Source organism: Leucopleurus acutus, assembly GCF_964270905.1.
Source record: "Leucopleurus acutus genome assembly, chromosome: 3".
NCBI lineage: Eukaryota > Metazoa > Chordata > Mammalia > Artiodactyla > Delphinidae > Leucopleurus > Leucopleurus acutus.
The window spans coordinates 128,930,915-128,941,052 of NC_139145.1; the positions used below are offsets into that span (position 1 = coordinate 128,930,915).

The 10,138-nt window shown below is 36.6% G+C and overlaps 1 pseudogene across 1 annotated transcript; it reads right to left on the reverse strand.

Moving 5' to 3' along the window:
* Positions 1-2,962: 2,962 nt before the first annotated feature.
* LOC309959817 (zinc finger protein 131-like) lies at positions 2,963-4,826 on the reverse strand (annotated as a pseudogene). The gene is made up of 2 exons: positions 4,104-4,826; positions 2,963-4,001 (listed from the first exon to the last, which is right to left on the reverse strand). The product of its transcript is annotated as a zinc finger protein 131-like (transcript).
* Positions 4,827-10,138: the final 5,312 nt, after the last annotated feature.

Below are 10,138 nucleotides of genomic sequence, written 5' to 3' on the forward strand. Positions count from 1 at the left end.
AGATGTTTCCTCTGGTTGACGATTCTTCTGCTTGAGGTAGTACAAGCCTAGGAGTTCAGGTTAAAGCTGCTCTCCGTTTCATGTCTTAACACCCCAATCTCTTTTGCTTAAACCCCAGCTGAGGTTGGCTTGGAGACATCCTGTGGGAGATGATGGTCCTAAACCAGAGAGCTGGGGGAACAAATTGGTAGGGTGGATATTGAGGGAAAAGATGGAGAGCCAGACATGGTGAGAGTTCAGCCACTGAGGGAGAGTCTGGGAGACCAAAGCAGGTAAAAAGCAAAAGTACAGCTTGGGGATGCTTTCAGAAAGGGACCAAGATATTGTAAAGCAGCTATACCCCAATAAAAAAATAAATAAAAATAAAATTAAATTAAATGGTTAATTCTAGGAAAGAACAATGGAATAGGGAAGAAGGAGATAATGTTTGCTTTTTTAGTTTGTGCATGTTTGTAATATCGGAATTCGTTAAAAGAGAACATGTATTTGTTGTATAATTAAAACACTAATCACTAAGAAAAGTGTAAAAAAAAAGAAAAGAAAAGAAAGGGACCAGGAGATGGGAGCCAGGAGGAGGCCCAGAGAAATGCCTTCTCAGACAGCTGTCCTTTATCTTTAGTCACTGCCTCTGCAGCACCTTGTGCCCCTTCCAATAAGTTCCCTGAGCCACTGATATCCTCCAGGGGCCAATGCTCAGTGTTCTTGAACATCCTCTTTCAAAGGCTCCGGCTGGGCTCCGGCTGGGCTCTGGCTACCTGCATTTCACTGTTGTTCTCATATTCTTTCCTAATTAACTCATGCATAACCTCCAGTTTTCACCGTTAACTCTCATTCAATTCTATCACATAGGTAGCAATCCCAAATCTTAAGGTTTACATCTGAGCTAAAGTGAAAATGACACAGCTGCAAAATACCTGGCACAGTAAGTACCAGGTGTTATAACATGTAATGACACTTTGAATTCTGGTGGAAAATAGTTCCCAGAGCATAGTTTTTCAAATATTTTTGACTGCAATCAACAAGAATAAACAGATTTTACATCACAGGCTCTATATACACATACATATATTTGTGTGTGTGTGTATAACTTAAGCAAAAGTAAAAATCGTGAAATGATGCTTAATCTTACCGTGCAAGATCCACTTTGATGATTTCTATCTGATTGAAAGCAAGGCTGTTTGTAACCCACTAAACACATAGCCTGCAATTTGGGAAAACTTGATCTGGAGTACCGTCCAGCAATTGCCTTTTGAGCGCTTATATGTTATCCACATATCATACATGAAGGAGGATTGTGGCCATCTGTTACATTTTCAGGGATTTTCTTCTTATCTTAAACAAACAAAAAGGGAAATGTGGGTCAAGAACTGGCATGTTATCTGCAAAACATAATTTCTCCTTTCCCTCATACTCTTTCCTAATAACTATTCTCCCTTAATTCCCCCGAAATTTAGGAAACATTTATGAGAGAAATTAAAGAAGATCTAAATAAATGGAGGAGTATACTGTGCTCATGGATGGAAAGATTTTATATAGATATCTGTATGTCATAATGATGTCAGTTCTTCCATAAAGAGGTCAATAATATCACAATCAAAATGCCAGCAGTCTTTATTTTCTTAATGGCAGTTCACATTCTTATTTAAAATTTTATATGGAAATAAAGTTAGCTAAGTTAGCTAAGAATAGTCCATAGAGCTCTAAAGAAAAAGAACAAAGAGTAAGACTGAACTCTCAGATATTAATACTTGTAAAGCACAGTAATTAAGACAGTGCAGTATTGATACAAAGATAGAAAAATTACCCTGAATAGCAGTTTTATACATCTTTTGTTAGATGTATTTCTTTTCTTTTTTTAATGTGGTTGTTATATTTTATTTTCCAAGTAATACTGATTAAAAATATTTACACACCTACTTTTAAGTCCACAGTTTAGCACTCTTATTTGTATGGCTTTAAAAGTTATAGCACAAGATCTTTACATTAAGGATTGGAGAAAAAGATTCATTCAAAACAAAGCCTGATGTATTATATACATGTTTTTTCTCTGTATTTTAAATAGATTAATTTTTAAGTGATGCTCATCTTTTTTTTCATTTGGTGGTAAAATACTAGTGCAACTTTTCATCAAAATAAAGTTTACCACAGATATAAGTGAATTTTCCCAATTGAAAATGGCCCTTCAGCAGCCACTGAATGAAATTTCTCAATCTAACTGAAATGAAGAAGAACCGGTAGCTGTCACTGTAAGGAAAATACCGAGTGCTATAGCATGACCTACATTGCTCCTTGCAACACAAACTCTGAAAGACCCAGAAGCGCTTTACAGAAGTTTAGTTGAATTTGAAAAGGCACATGGGTGTGGTTGGTTTTTAAACATTCTAGAAATTTGCCGCCACCACCACCACCGTTTCTGTTGCAGAGATGACATCTGTGACTGTCAGGATAGACAAGAGTGTTGTTCAAGCTAAAGAAAGCCAGAAGCCAAAATTTAACTGCACAGTAACAATGCACTTTTCTTCATGCAGCCTTGTGTTTCCTATATATTCAAATATTCTAACATGCATTAGAATACATAAACTTGTATTCTAATGATTTTACATTTGATTTTACAATATGGGGGAAAAAAAACTTGAGGAAGGACATGACTGGACAAAGAGAGAAGGGAGAACCCTTACTACATGAAAATAGATACATTCGTACCCAACTATATAATAAGAATATAATCCATTTCAGTTTTCCAGAAATATACTTCTCAAAGCTTCCCATTCACTTATGGGAAAGATCCCTCCTCTGTGGCATCAAGTGGGGGAAAATCAGTTTGTTTCAATAGAAACAGTTCAACACAACAGGAAAGAGCTTAACTTTGGTCCACATTTCTGTTAGCTTAAGGACAGTCACACTGCCCATCATCAGTTCAAAAACTCAACACATAAACTTAAAAATATATTCATGTGTTATTTCATTCTAAAACTGGCATAGGTGTTCTGTTCTCATTTTCTGACTTTTCAGCTTGGGAATCCACTGTTGAGTTGGTCTCTAAACCCTCAGCATCTTCGTGATCTTCTCTGGCCGCCGCCGCAGCATCTGCTTAGGTAGGCTCTCTCCTCTTGGTTCATGATTTCAGAGGTCACTTGATCCAAGTCTGCTTCTAGAAGCTCAGTGTGTACTTCCATTGGCATCTGATTTACCCGTTCAACATGCAGCTCCTCTACATGTACTTCGGTACCTTCTTCAGTCTGAATTCGACCCACTTCTAGATAACTTACCTGGACCTGTTCTGGAAGCTCGTTCATATGTGAATCGTGCACTTGGCTGTCCTGGAGCAGATCTGGGTGGACCTGCTCCACAGTCACTTGTGCTGAATCCACTTGAAGCTGAAGCAATGGTAACACGTGCACCTTCCCAACTTGTTCTATAATAGTCATTGATGTCACAGGTTCAGTTTGCACACGTGTTTCTACTGAAAGAACTTCTTCAGTTACTAGATGCTCTGAAATATTATGAGCATCACTGAGATGCCTCCTTAATTCATTTCCTTGCATAAACCACAAGTCACACAAAGTACAATGGTTGGGTTTATCTCCAGTGTGTATTACCAAGTGATCTTTGAACTGGTCCCAGCTGTTAAACACACTATTACAGACCTGACATTCATAAAGCTTCTTTCTTCCCTTTTTTGCCCCCACTCCAGTTTGGCATGCAGTCAGGTGACATTTGAGGGTGCTATTTCTAGCAAATCGTTCATGACAATTTGGACATTCAAAAGGTTTTTCACCTGTATGCTTTCGAAGATGCTCTTTAAAATGTCTAAAGTGGTCAAACTGTTTCTCATAGTACTGACATATGTGAATGTTTTTCCCAGTTCTTTGCTTCTTACTGACTCCACCTTCTTCAAGGTGGTAACAATTGAGGTGCTGTTTCCATGCGCTCTCCCGAAGATACCTTTTATTGAATATTTCACACTTGAAACTCTCAGTGGAGTGTGATCTCATGTGTTCCTTAAAATGGTAAAACAATTTAAATGAACGGTTACATTTCTCACAATGGAACAAGTCCTTCACATGTGACAGCTGAAGTTCCACAATTTCAATACCTTCTACCTGTTTGCTTGTGGGGTCAGAGGCACAGCCATCTTCATCTTTAATCTGCCCTTTTCTATCACCTTGACGGTACTTGCTGGTGATATCTGCCAATAATGCCAGAGCGGAATCATCAGAGGAAACTGTGCTCTGAATATACTTTATGGACTGCCTGGCAGTAGCCACATCCTCTAACGTTTCAATGCCTTCATCTTCCACTTCGATTGTGCCTCTAGCAATCTCCACCTAGATTTCAACAGGTTCAGATTCTGCAGACAGCAATGACTCAGTGATAACATTTGAAGTTTCTGCAATATTTCTTTTTTTTGCTTCACTTTTTCCTGTGATAGTTTCCTCTAGTGGAGCTGAGTTTTCTTTGTTCCTGACTTGAAGGGCTTTGATAGCTTCTAGCATTTGTAGAAACTCTGCTGCTTTCCATACATCGTTGGCTTCTTCTTCTCCTTGTATCATTAATTTTGCTGTATATGTGAACTCAATCAAATGACGAAAGGCCATTTTACTAACACCTTCTATCTCCACCAAAGGTTCCTGAGTAAACTCCTGAAAGAATTTGTAAAAGAACTTGCTGCAAGCAGCCAAATCAGCCTTGTGGGCCTTAAAATGGTGTCCGTCGACAATCAGGGTGATGTCAGTAAACCGGTCCTGCTCTCGCTGTTCATTCAATCGGTCCAGGATCATTTTATGATGTTCAGGGAACTCCTGAAGGCATTCCATCGTCTCTGCGGCCTCCGTGGCCACCGGGTTGTTCTAGCTCACGATCTTCCCTCTCTCCTTTCCGTCCCGAAAGCCTTACCTTCTCTACTCTCCCCTCTCGGGGCGTAACTCGCCCCACACTTTTCCCTAACCCTGAACAGCGCCTCACCCGCCATTTCCTCGCGAGTGCCCGGGCGCTCCCTCTGCTTGGGTCCGGCTGGCGCACGTGGGCTCGCTCCGAGACCCGGACGGCTGCGGTGTGGGCGGCGGCGGCGGCCACCTGTTAGATGTATTTCTATGTATTTGGTATTTTTGATGCTGTTGCAAGTTATATTATTTTGTAAATTTCAATCTCTGTTGCTCATATCAGAAAAACAATTGATTTTTCTAGCCAGAACTTGTTAACCTTCCTGATTAATTCAAATACTTTATAGATTCTTTTGAATAACACAATCATGTGGTCTAAAAGTATTGATAATTTTATTTACTCTTTTCTAATTCTTTGCCTTCTTTTGGTCTTATTACCCTGGCTAGGCTTTCCAGTACAGTGTCAGATAGAAGTGGGGATAGCAAATATCTTTTTCTTTTTCCTGATCTCAGAGGAAAAGTTTTCAACATTTCAGTGTTAAAAGTGTTGTTTGGCGTGGTGTTTTAAAATCTGTTTTTGTAAATATTCTTTATTAGATTAATAGATGTTAAATTTTATCAAATGCTTTTTCTCAATCTATTAAGATGATAGAGATTTCTCTTTCATTCTGTTAGTCTGGTTAACTACACTGAATTGATATTTTAAAATGTTAAACCAACCTTGTGTTCTGGGGATAAGCTGAAGTCAGCTACGGTGTGCCACATTATTACTAGATTCAGTTTATTAATATTTTATTTAAGATTTTTACATTTATTATATGAGAGACTCTGACCTGAACTTTCTTTTCTTTTAATAACTTTGTCAGGTTTTGGTATTAAGGTTATGCTGGCCTCATAATATGAGTTGAGGAGTAGATATTGGTTATTTGTCTCTTTTCTTGTCTTATTTCCTTTTCAATCCATCTTACCAGGGGGTTATCAAATTTCTTTTTACCATCTTACCAGTCTTCTCAAGTAACAATCTGTTGGCTTGGTTGATATTCTCTGTTGTATTAAAATTTTTCCCATTAATTTTATTCTTTTATCATTTCCTTCCTTTTCTTTTGGTTTAATTTGCTATTCTTGTATATCTTCTTGACATAGAACCTAAGATAATTGATTTTTTTAAGCTTTTTTTTTCCCTCACCTAATATCTACAAATAAATATTCCTCAAAGATCCAGTTTAACTATTTAATGAATTTTCCTTTGTAGGATTTTCATTTTTATTTAGTTCAAAATATTTTTTAATTTCCACTGAAGTTTTCTTTGACCTATGTGTTCTTTATAAATATATTACTTAATTTCCAAATATATAGGGATTTTCTAGTTATCTTTTTGTTATTGGCTTCTGCTTTAGTCACTTAAAAAAGAATACAGCAGTTTCTTGGTATCCGTGGGGAGATTGGTGCCAGGACCCCCAGCAGATAACAAAATCCGTGGATGCTCAAGTCCCTTAGGTAAAGTGGCATAGTACACAGTAGGCCCTCTGTACCTGCCATTTGCAGAGCCAGCTGTGTATATTCTGCTGTTATAAGGGTTGTGTTCTATATACGTTAATTAAATAAAGTTTTTGAATCATGCTTTTCATATTTTCTCTGTAATTGCTAATTATTTTTCTGTTTATTACATCTGTTACAAGAAGGGTATGTGAAAATGTCTCATCATGATTTGTGGATTTACCATTTTTTCTTTTAATTCTGCCAATTTTTACGTTAAAAATCTTGAGGCTATTAATCACATATAGAACTGTTACATCTTCTTTGCAAATTGAACCCTATCATTATGAAAAATTCCTTTCTCTCAGCTACGTCTTATTGTCTTAAAATCTATCTTGTCTGATATGAATATGGCTACCTCAGCTGTGTTTTGGGATAGTTTTTGCATAGTGACTTTTCCTCATTTTTCCACCTTCAGTCTTTCCAATATTCTTAAATTTAAGGAATCTCTTATAAGCACATACAGTTTTTGTTTAATCCAGTCTAGCAATTTTGTGTTTTAATTGAAATATTTAATCTGTTTATGTTTCATGTAATTATTGATACATTTGGGTTTAAATCTATCATCTTAATACTTGCCACCCATTTGTGCCATCTTTCTGTCCCCCTTTTACTTTCTTTTTGTTTGAAGTTTTAAAAAATTAGTATTTTTATCCACCTTTCCTCATCTGTTGGCTTGGTAGTTATACATTCCTTTCTATACTTTTGGCAGTTAACAAAAATTATCACATGCATCACTTACTAATTAAAGCCTAAGATGAATGAATACTTTTGCCATTTTCTGGACGATTCACAGAAATTAAGATACTCTAATTTCAGTCCCCTGCTCCTAACTTATAGTGTGCTCTTGTTTAAGTGTTCTAATTTCATATCTATATTTAAACTTCTCAGGATATTATTATGGAATAAATTAATATTGAATACATTAGGTATGCATTTAGATTTATCCACATATAACCCCTTTTTTGGGCTCTTCATTTTTTTTCTCTCAATCCTTCATTTATGAACACTTCCTTTCTCCCTGAAGAGTACATGTAATGTTTCACTGAGGACATGCCTGCTGCTGAGGAATCTGTTGGGTTTTGTTTTTCAGAGCGTGGCTTTACTTAGCCTTTGTTTCTGAAAGATATTTTTACTGGGTATAGAATTTTAGGCCGACAGTTATTTTTTTTCCAGCATTTTGAAGATATCCCATTGTTTTCTGCTTTCACTGTCATCCGGTGTCTTCCAGATCTTATCTGGATAGGTAGAAATAACACTAGGCATGCAAACTTTTAACCCGAGGGCTAAATAAAAATGCATCTATGAATTCGTAGCTCTATTTTTTATGGAATTTTGCAAAAGTGCATATGCATATGTCTTGCTCAAATCACTTTCACAGTCTCAGAGCAGCTCATTTTGTAAGAAACACCCATAATACTATTCCATATCCTTTTCTTTTTAAAAATTATTTATTTATTTATTTATTTATAACATCTTTATTGGAGTATAATTGCTTTACAATGTTGTGTTAGTTTCTGCTGTATAACAAAGTGAATCAGCTCTACATATACATATATCCCCATATCCCCTCCCTCTTGCATCTCCCTCCCACCTTCCCTATCCCACCCCTCTAGGTGGCCACAAAGCATGGAGCTGATCCCCGTGTGCTATGCGGCTGCTTCCCACTAGCTTTCAATTTTACATGTGGTAGTGTATATATGTCCATGCCACTCTCTCACTTCGTCCCAGCTTACCCTTCCCCTCCCTGTCATATCCTTTTCATTTATGATGTCAGTCCACATGGGTCTGCCTTGAATTAGCATTCCTGATCATTTACAGTTAATTTTACATGGCTGTTTGTTAGCTGTGTCTCACTGAATATTTTCATTTTTGGATATCTCTTCTTGGAAAAATAGCTAAATGTGATGCCTCCTTACTGAGAATATTGTGTCTATAATTGTATATTTACTTATGACTTATTTCTTCACCTAGAAAAGTATTTTGGCTACAATATTAACTTCTTTTGGCATTAATATTGTGCTTGAACTATGAACTAAACCATTTCAAACTATTTTTTCCTATACTAAAATCCACTACAATATAATGTAGCACTTAAGAATATTAGTTTTACAGTAGCAAAGATCAATAAAACTAAAAGCTGGTTCTTTGAGAAGATAAACAAAATTGATAAACCATTGGCCAGACTCATCAAGAAAAAGAGGGAGAGGACTCAAATCAATAAAATTAGAAATGAAAAAGGAGAAGTTACAATAGACACCGCAGAAATACAAAGCATCCTAAGAGACTACGACAAGCAACTCTATGCCAATAAAATGGACAACTTGGAAGAAATGGACAAATTCTTAGAAAGGTATAACCTTCCAAGACTGAACCAGGAAGAAAGAGAAAATATGAACAGATCAATCATAAGTAATGAAATTGAAACTGTGATTAAAAATCTTCCAACAAACAAAAGTCCAGGACCAGATGGCTTCACAGGTGAATTCTGTCAAACATTTAGAGAAGAGACAACACCCATCCTTCTCAAACTCTTCCAAAAAATTGTAGAGGAAGGAACACTCCCAAACTCATTCTGTGAGGCCACCATCACCCTGATGCCAAAACCAGACAAAGATACTACAAAAAAAGAAAATTACAGACCAATATCACTGATGAATATAGATGCAAAAATCCTCAACAAAATACTAGCAAACAGAATCCAACAACACATTAAAAGGACCATACACCATGATCAAGTGGGATTTATCCCAGGGATGCAAGGATTCTTCAATATACGCAAATCAATCAGTGTGATACAGCATATTAACAAATTGAAGAATAAAAACCATATGATCATTTCAATAGATGCAGAAAAAGCTTTTGACAAAACTCAACAACGATTGATGATCAAAACTTTCCAGAAATTGGGCATAGAGGGAACCTATCTCAACATAATAAAGGCCATATACGACAAACCCACAGCAAACATCAGTCTCAATGGTGAAAAACTGAAAGCATTTCCTCTAAGATCAGGAAAAAGACAAGGATGTCCACTCTCACCGCTGTTATTCAACACAGTTATGGAAGTCCTAGTCATGGCAATCAGAGACGAAAAAGAAATAAAAGGAATCCAAATTGGAAAAGAAGAAGTAAAACTGTCACTGTTTGCAGATGACATGATACTATACATAGAGAATCCTAAAGATGCCACCAGAAAATTACTAGAGCTAATCAATGAATTTGGTAAAGTTGCAGGATACAAAATTAATGCACAGAAATCTCTTGCATTCCTATACACTAATGATGAAAAATCTGAAAGAGAAATTAAGGAAACACTCCCATTTACCACTGCAACAAAAAGAATAAAATACCTAGGAATAAACCTACCTAGGGAGACAAAAGACCTGTATGCAGAACACTGTAAGACACTGATGAAAGAAATGAAAGATGATACAAACAGATGGAGAGATATACCATGTTCTTGGATTGGAAGAATCAATATTGTCAAAATGACTATATTACCCAAAGCAATCTACAGTTTCAGTGCAATGCCTATAAAATTACCAATGGCATTTTTTACAGAACTAGAACAAAAAAATCTTAAAATTTGTATGGAGACACAACAGACCCCAAATAGCCGAAGCAGTCATGAGCGAAAAAAATGGAGCGGGAGGAATCAGACTCCTTGACTTCGGACTATACTACAAAGCTACAGTAATCAAGACAATATGGTACTG